Raw genomic sequence first — 10,398 nt, forward strand, 5'->3', positions numbered from 1 at the left:
AAGATACACATAAACATTGTGATTCTTATGCACAAATATGTCAACTAGAACAATTCTATGTAGTTATCTATATTAAGAACAAGATTTTTAAGTTTTGACTTTTAAGAAATTATATTTTTAGGAAGAGTAATTAAGGTGTATTTTGGAATTAAATCGTTAATATATATTAAAATCAGTAAAGGCCCTAGAACAGACCCTGTGGGACACCATACTTAATAACTTTACTTGTGGATTGAAATCCATTAATCGAGACAAACTGAGTACAACTTTTAATATAGGATGAAAACCAATCATTAGCGATACTCCGTATATCATAGTGATACAATTTTTCAATTAAAATCTTGTGGAAAACTATATCAAAGGCTTTTGGGAAATCAATGAAGACGTCACAAGTAAAAAAACCACTATCAATTGGACCACGAATCACATTTAGAATTATCAAGAAAGTGGTAGATACAAGAATACAATAATTCTTTAAGAACTTTGCCGATATTTGATAATAGTGATATTGGTCTTGTAGTTATTGCTGTCAAGTTTTGAGTCCTTTTTATGGATTGGTTTAATAGATGCAGTTTTTAAAATATTAGGGAATATACCAGTAGCGAATGAGAGATTAAATAGCTTGAAAAGTATTAAATAAATATCATCAGCAAGAAGTTTTAGAATAAAGGTTGGAACGCTGTTTAGACCAGAAACCTTGCCATCATTTAGAGAAATAATAACTGATATTTTTCATTTTTTTCAGTAGGTTTAATGAAAAGAGAATCAGGGTTTGATGTTTTTAAATACTTATGGAAGTCAGTATGGGATGAATGAATATTTGTAGTTCTTCAGGAATTGAAATAAAAAAGGAATTGAAAATTTCCGAGATTTTAACTAGATCATTTATAATAGTGTTGTTTGAAGATATACAAGATGGATAAGAGATATCATCCAAAGGTATATTCAAAAGAGTTCCATTACCCTTCTACGTAGCTCTTTTTTGCTTCTTTGAATGAGTAAACAAGAAAGTTTCAATAGGTTTTGTAAGTTTTTTTAAGAAGAAGTTTATCATGTAGATTTTTTGTTTTAAGAAACATCTTAAATATATTGTTTCGTTTTTTTATCGAGGTTAAAATTGCTAAAGTAATCCATAGTTTAAGGTTCCGAGTTAAGCCACGATTACTTAGTTTTTTTTAGCGGTGCCTGTTTGTCTAGAAGGGTGTTAAAGCTAGTGGAGAAATGTTTTGATGATATATTTGTATTTCCATTGGAAAATTTGATTACTTTACCCCAGTTGATTTTCAAGTAATCATTCCTGAACTTTTCACTATTTAATTTTTTGAAGTTTCGAAGAAGAATATTGCTTTTACTAGAATTACTATTTCTTTTTTTAAAAGATAAATAAATCAGAAACTGTGGCAAATGATCCGATATTCTAACAGTTAGATTGCCGGAAAAAATATTTTCAGAAGTTGAGTGATTTACTTGAGTGAAGTACTTGAGTGATTAGTAATTCTAGTCAATAAGGATATAAAAGGAAAAAGTTGTTTGAAAGAAGTTTGACTTAGTACTAGCTAAACAAGTTTTTTAAATAAGTGCCGCTAATGTAACTTAAAATTTTAAGTTATATTAGCAGTTGTCTGATTGAAGCATTGAATAATATATTGAACACAAAATGATTTCAAGTTGTTTTTTTAGTTGTTAAGGTGCTTCAAAAAGAGATTATGGTTTTATCACAGAGAATTCTAAGAACTTACTGGAGCACCAGTAACTTCTTAGAATTACTAACCAGTAAGTTCTTATCTAGTCTGTTTCACATGACCGCTCCCGGGCTGGTTGTGTAAACAGATGATTTCTACTGATGATGAACAGGGAGTAAAATCTTCAATCAGTTCCGTATTGATCTTTCCACTTTAAAATCTGGCGCATGCAAAGCAGGGGATTATTATTTTTTAAAAGTCGGACTAACCTTAGGTAAGTTGAACGGTGTATCTCTTTTCTGTCTTATTTGTCGTTTGTAAAAGATTAAGGGGACCTATTCATCTAAAAAATATTTAGTAGTTTAGTGTATAGATAAGCGTTGGAAGTTAATCATCATTTAAAATGGTGTTTTGTTAATGGTAGTACACAGTAGCAGGTCGTCCCGAGGATAGCGTAGGGGGTGTCTAGCCTGCCCCCCTAACCAATTTTATTAGTCGGCAAATTGGATCTATGGTTGACAAAATTGGATCTATAGTTGGCAGTCGGCAAATGTCGGCTAACAAGAAACTTGTTTTTTTTTTGTCGGCAAAAAATTTTTTCTAGGTATGAAAAAAACAGATATATCATCCCCCTCCCCCCCTTTAAAATCATTTTGGGACGGCCCTGCACAGTTGGTCTTTGAATAGTTAAGCAATTTTTACTCAATCTAACAGATATCTTGAACATCGGATTTACATTGTTTTTTTATCAGTATGATAAAACTATATAACACAATTTTTGTGTAACATAATTTAATAGAATAAAACTCTGCATCCCATTTTAGTGTAATTGCTAATTTGAATCAACTTTACATTTTCATAGATTTCATAGCTTTTTGTATTACACTGATAAACAAATAAAATTTTTTTGTAGAAATCTTGTTAACTAGGTGGTTTTTTAAGACAAATTAAATATGCTGATTTTTAATATGCAAACCATTTTTCAACATTACGTCAAGTTGTAAAGATATTTGGGTTCAAATCTTTAGTACTTGCGGTAAAGTCCCTAATATTGTCGAAAGAAGCGTATGTTTTCATACAGATTTTAAAAATGTTACTTGTTTGTAATAAAAATAAGTATTTTTTGTATTATTGCTGAGAAACATTTTTTAAAATTTTTTTATAAATTTTTAAGTCTTATGCATTTTTTTACATAATTTTTTTGTCAATAAATTTTAAGGAAAAATATTTATCTTTTCTAAAATCTCTATGAAAATACGCTTCTATTGAGAGCCAGGTTGACATTTGAATAACTTTTGAATAAATTTTTTTTGACAATATTAACCCAAATATCTTTACAACTTGACGCGATGATGAAAAATGGTTTGCATATTTGAAATTAGCATATTTATTTTGTCTTAAAAAACCACCTAGTTAACAAGATTTCCACAAAAAAATTTTATTTGTTTATCAGTGTTATTTACTTTATTAGTACCTGTATTAATTGTAAAAGTCTTTGAAATGTTAAAACTTTATTTCAGAATATATATGATTTATAAACTTTTTAGTTTATATATTGTAATTATTTTTACGTAAGAAACATTTATAAAAATTTCAAAATGGAGAAAAAAAAAATTAAAATAATAAATTATCATAATATAAAAAAAAATATTTTATGCAGTTATCATGGATTACAATCATTCAGTAGTAGGGAGTTAGTTTAGCTCATTGCGTTAAACTAACTCCCTACTATTCATTAGATAATTTGTCATGCCTATCCCTGCGCAGCAACTTCTTCTCATAGAGCTTGAAAAAAGAATCTTTAGGGCGTTAGATTTGTACACTTTAAAGGATATTTCAGATATGCTTTAAAGTGTACAAATCTAACGCTAAAAGTAGAATGCATCAATCAGCTCAAAATTTCTAAAGGTTCTCAAAAACTTTTAGTTTTAGTTTTAGCCCTCTTTAAAGGTAAGATATACCAGTTTTTAACTCTTTTTGTTTTAACTTAAAATCTTTATGTTAGCTATAAGCCAGAGGTGTGCAAAGGATCAGGTAAATGACCTAGGGCCCCGCGCTCCATTTAACCTTTTGAGTCATTGGCTTTAATGCACATTTCAGATTGAGAACCTATACAAAGTCTAGGGGTCCTGAAAAAAAGTTCATTTTTTAAATTTTTAGTCCATTTAAAAAACGTTGTTTTAAAAAGTTTACATATAGAATAAACACAGCTAATGTGAGCAGATATTACGAGCAAAACGGATTTTTTACTTGATATGTTTGTCAAACAATAATTAGTATGTGTATATTATACAATGTATAAACTCAAGCATTTAGATTTAACAGAGGTCACAAGCAGAGTTCTTTGTTTATAGTTGAACGGTTTTTTACTAAAGCCTTAGTTCTTTTAACTGTTTTAACTAGTTTAATAAAACTAAAGACCATGTCTGGAAGGGAAAGCGACATGTATAGGAAATACCCATCAGAAACCATAAAAAAAAACTAAAAAAAACGAATTTATTGCCAGCCAATAGGGAGTAATGGAAAAATTTGTAAAGAGACAGGGTAAGTTGCCAGATAAGTTCCAAAAAGGTAATCAGACAAGTTGCGCCATATTCTCAATGGAGAGAGTGGTTTTTAAGAAATCAATACTGTACAGAGCAGTCAAAATGCAATTGCAACAGACGAATTGCAGTATATTCCAATTCTTGACGGCAAAAATAGTTCTGTAAATACAGATAATGTACAAAGCAGTCAAGATCCCACTCCAACATAAAGGTTTTAGTAGATTCCAAGTCTTGTCTTTGAGTGCAGTTTTATAAAGACAGATAATCAAAGCAGTTTTTTAAAACCTAAAGCATTTTGAGTAGTAAAGTCAGATTCTTGATTGTTGAGCAAGGCCCAATACAAGTTAAAAGCCAGCAGTTTCCTAAAGATCAAAGCAAAAGGTCATTGTTAGTTAAACACTATCAGTGTGTGTTAAAAAATGGAAAAACAATGTTAAAAAGATGGCTGGTGAACTGCTGAATAAAAAAAATATGTTGATTGTTTTTTATTCAAATTATTTACTTAGCTAACTAAGAATGCATTGGTTGGCAAAGATGATTTCAGTGATTGGAAACATCTTCCAAACGACTCAAGGAGCATGAAAACTTTCAATACCATTATAAATCTATGTTGCTGTGGTTCAATTTTGAAAAGAGTTTGAATATACAAATAAATATCGATGTAGCACATCAACAAATGATTGAATGGGAGAAACAAAAATTAGTGAGTGCTTCAACGCGTAGTGGAAATAGTTAGGTTTTCGGCAAGCAAAAATTTATCATTAAGAACTAAGAATGTGACACTCTTTCAGGGATATAATAGAAATTATCTTGGTTCGATAGAGTTATTTTCAAAGTTTGACCCAGTAAAGAAAGAATAATTCACAAAGTTTAAAGAGAGTTAATTTCAAAACCATTATCTGAGCGCTAGAATTCAAAATGAACTCATTGCTTTGGCACAGAAAATACAAAATATTATTATTGAACAAGTTAAAAAGTATTACTTAGTACTTCTTGACTGTACTCCTGATGTAAGCCTCCAAAGAACAATTGTCTGTTATTATTCGCACAATTGTTATTGACAAAAAAGATTTTAAAATAAAGGATTACTTCCTAAACATTTTAGTTGTTCACAATACAAAAGGAAAAGGTTCGGAATAAGTTATTTTTTCTTAGTTATTTAGGTGCTCCAAAAAGATCAGAGCACTGCTGAAAACAATTTAAAAGAGAAAATTTACAAAAAGGGGCTCAAGTTATCAAACTGAAAAAGACAAGACTAAGATAATGGGGCCAATATGAAAGGTAAAAATCAGGGAGGAGAAGCTTTGAAGTTTGTACACAAACCGCACCTACAAGTTTAGGTGCATGGTTTTAAGATAATGAACAAAAAGAAACTAATGGATCATCGTATGAAATAACAGTGCAGCCTGCAGGATTAAGACAATAATTTAGGAGATTTTGAAGGCATAATCCTTTATGAGGAGTTGCAACATTTCAGCAAAGTCATTCTTTCAAAGAAATCATTCAAAGTTATCGTGTTACTGTTCCCAATTGTCTGAGAGATTTGCGAAAACCAATTGAAAGACATCTATCCAAATTGCGACATTAGAATTATTTTGTTCTATCTCCACATTTTTGAGTTTTGAGAAAAAACGATTAAAAAATAAATACTATAGGAGGAGCATAAAAAGATAATAAATTAACATACGTTTTTTCGACTACTTTTTACTTAAAGCTTATATAAGTTTTAATGCAATAGAAAAATATTATTCTAAGGTACTTATCACTATCAATCACTAATTTGTTTTTTTTTAAATTAGAAAATTGGAACAAGATAATTTTAACGTCGTACATTTAAATGAGTATATTGCTCTGCGTATCATTCTGACAAGTTCAGTGACTTGCTTCTGCAGAGAGATATTTTTTCAAATAAAAACTGATCAAAAACTATTTACGGTCAACATTAAGTAAAGAAAGATTGGTTGGACTATTAACAATATTCATAAAAAAAGAACTTTTGTCGAGAAATGGTCTTTTCAGATGTTAAAAATATATTCGTTACTAAACGTGCTAAACACTTAGTTTAGTTTAATTGTAGTAGCTGTTGTTAAATGACAATTGAAAAGAGCTACTACTTTTTTTTTTTAAATAAGTGCGAGCTTCATTTCAGTTTACGCAGCTATAATATTTTTATACTAATAAAATGCGTATGTAGTGCTTGTGAAAGAGCCCAACAAATGTATCTTGCCTTGGGCCCTGCGCTGGCTTTGCACACCCCTGCTATAAGCTAACAAACTAGGTACAATTAAAATAAAAAAACAAGTTTTTTTTTAATTTAAAAAAATGATGTAGATTCTAATTTCGTTACACTCTTTAGGGATTATTTATTTTTTAGTAAGTTGCTATCTATTTTTATTGAGAGGGATATAAACTGTTTTTCCACATATCTACTGACATAAAAAATTCAGAGCGTTGAGTTTTTATGCATTTAAAGTTTTCATTTTAATAAAAAAAAGTTTACTAGGTACGAACCGTTCGTTTCTGACGGCGATAAAGATGTTGGAGTTTACTTTTTTCAATACTTCACCAGAAAATATTAGCATAGTTTATGTAACTCTGAATAAATGAAAAACAGAGTTGTATATTTGAATAATAGTAGTTGTAACTTTTCTTATTCAGTTAAGTTCAAGAATTATATATAATTCTAACTGTGGTACTTAAGCGCGGACTTTGGTGCGTACGTAAATAATTTGTTGATTTCATGTAATATTCTCTCGGAAAGAAAATTTTTTTTTTGTTATTGCCGGTGTTGCGTTAAAAAGGTTTACAAACAGTGAAATCTGTGCGTGCGCCAAATAATGACTACTTTTTTAACGCTTAATGGCGTTAAAAAAGTTAGCCCGTTAAAAAAGTTTTCAAAATGGATGCTCTTTTTTCTGCGCAAACCTATTCGCGATAAATGTTAAAAAATAAATATATGATAAAAATATCAATGATGTATTAAATATATTAAACAAAATTTGATGATACCCATTTGATAATTTTTTAGGCTGGGGGGAGGTCATTTTTGAATAAAAAAAGTAGTTTATAATAGCAAATGAATTCATTTTTAAAGTATATTAATATATATATATATATATATATGTATTCATTTGCTAATATAACAGAGGGCAATTGGTAGGAAACAGAGGGCAATTGCAACAAAAAGATGGGTCGATCGCACCCGACCCCTCCCCTCCCCCTCCACCCACGGTACATGCCTGTGGTATACATATATACTTTTTATTTATTTTACTTTTTGTAAATATTAAAGAGCTCTAGCCACTTTGCAATGTAAAGACAACATTTGTTTCAATTATAAAATGTTACATTTAAAAAAATTTAAAAATATTCAGATAACGTAACATAGATAATCTCTTGAGTTTCCAGTAGCCGTGTCGCATGATTTAGAGCGTTGCCTCAAAAGCAAGCGATCCAGAGTTCAACTAAACAGAGTTAATATTTTCTCCAACTTTTAAGGAAGGAGGCGCCAGCTTCCTATTTAAATGCTATTTTGCGGGACTCTGATACAAGACCATTAGGTTTGGTTAGGGCACCTTAGATAAAAGTTGAAAAAAAAGCTTTGAGATTGAAAACAAATAAATGAAGTCATTACGTAGTTAATAAACAATTATAATGGATATATTTTAACAATAAAAACCAGTTTTGTAAAGTTATCAGTCAATAAAATATTTCTAACCTTGATTTTGTAGAAATCAAATTTTTGCCATAACTGTTGGCTAATGATTAATATAGTAAATTTCAAATCATGAAATTTTACTAAATTAGAATCATGTTCAACAGTAAGATAACTAAAATAAAACAATGATAAATATAAATGTTTAAACTTATAAAAAAGTTTAAAATCCTTTCAATTTTAGACAAATGTAAAAAGTTATGCAAATTTGTTCAAATAATATTTAAACTATAATCTTTTATAAACTTTAAAATTCATTAAACTTCATAGAAATAATATATTTAACAAAAATCGTAATTATGTAGCTTCCTTTGTGACATTTGACTATATCAAACATGTGGAGCCTTCATTCCATCACAAATATGTCTATAATTAAATAGAATTATATATTATTCCATTATAGTAATTTTTAAAAATATATATACTTATATACAAAGATTTTTTTCAAGTTTAACATCCGTGTTTCTACATTTATATGGTTTAGACTTGTGTGGTTTAGACTTTTTATAACGCTATTTTCTAAATTAAATGACATTATGAGGTATGATGCCTTTACAACACCTAATCAGTATTGCTTGTTCCATATGAAACAGGTTGTACATAATTATATGCTACCTTAAGAAAAAAAGGCCTGACCTGACAAGCTATTATTGCATTACATAAAACTACAAATACCAATACATTAGAAAAGTATATATAAATAATATAAGCTATAACTTATGCCATGCCATAGTGACAAGTCTTGTCACAAAGAAAGGATGAGCATCTTTTAAAAACCCGTTTAGTATGGTTATATAAGAAAACATTTCAAGTTTGCCTTTCTCAATAAATGTTAGAAAATGATTTCTCATACTATTTTTTCCCAGACAATTACATTTGGATCAATTCCATTACATTGAGCTGTAGCATTTGCAACAGTATAAAGACCACAATCATTTCCATTATCTTGGGTTTGGCAATTCATAACTTCAAAACTTATTGAGTTAACATCTTCATAAATCAATAATGAATGAGCAACTCGATGCGCAAGTAATGGAACATCTTCATTTAAACTGGTATAGAGAGAATCATAATATTGAACTGAGTTTAAACATGTATCAGATGACACATTACTTATTAGTATCCAATGTGAGTTTCTAATATTGAGTATTTGAATAAATTTTCCAGTAGGAATGTAACCATCTGAATTATTTTTATTAAAAATACACGAACTTTGAAATCCAGCAATATGAGGAAACTGAAATGAAAGGAAACTTTGGGCAATATCTATTAAAGTATCATTTAACCAACCACATGGATTTTTTAAAATGTCGAGGCTTAATTTAACAGACTTGATAAGTTTTAAAAAAATTTATTGTTAACAGAAATTGCAGGGTACACATTTTTCAATAGAGTTTTCAACTTCAGTCAATTTAATATTTTTATCTTTAACATAGCATTTTGAGTCTAGTATATGTCTCTTGTTTGATTTTCTAGATTTTATTGTATTCTTTTTATTTCTAGCCATTTTAATATTCATTAAAAGACAATAATTGTGTTCTTTTAATATTGTTGCTGATGATACATTCCAATTTTTTCTAGATATGGCTTCATGTTCACTAAAGAAACAGCTTTCCTCCAAACTTTTCCATTACGAGTAACAACAGCACCATTTTGTTTTAAGCTTGTGATTGTAGCAAGTCCAAGCCAATCATGCTCCATTTGGCCCCCTTTACGACTAATTTTTCTACAATTTTTTAATAAAAATTTGTCACCTATTTTAAATGAAAATGACTTACACCCTTTAATCTGTTTAGAAGCATAATATTTTTGCATTTTTGTTTGAGCATTTAAAACATTAGAATTTACCATAATGTTGACTTTATTTTGTGAATTAATTCTTTCTTGAATTTGATCTTCAGTTGAATTAATTTCAATATTATCATCAACAATGTCTGAATTAGTTAGATTCATTGCTAAAGCTGAAAACAATTGTGGTTCTCTGCCAAACATTAGAAAAATTGGTGTAAACTTAGTTGATTTTTGCACACATTTGCGAAGACCAAACAATAACGGTTCTAACAACTCATCCCAGTTATTCTGAGCTTCATTACATAACTTTGAAAGGGCTCTCTTAACAATCTGATTAGTTCTTTCATTTTTCCCATTCGTTTGTGGGTGGTAAGCAGATATTATAAGGTGTTTGACATTAAATGAAGAAAACAAAGCCTCATTTACACCGTTTACAAACTCCCTGCCTTGATCCGAAAGCAAGAAAGAAGGACCGAATCTATAAAATAAGGTGGTGAGGCACTTTGATACATATAAAGCAGACTTTTCAGGAATAGGGAAAGCTTCAACATATTTACTCCAGAGGTCTGTTACTGTTAAAATATATTTGTGACCTTGTGACGTAATAGGCAGTGGCCCAATCAGATCAATGCCCAAAAACTCCCATAGCCCATTCACCCTTATA

Source organism: Hydra vulgaris, chromosome 06, assembly GCF_038396675.1.
Source record: "Hydra vulgaris chromosome 06, alternate assembly HydraT2T_AEP".
Classification (NCBI taxonomy): domain Eukaryota; kingdom Metazoa; phylum Cnidaria; class Hydrozoa; order Anthoathecata; family Hydridae; genus Hydra; species Hydra vulgaris.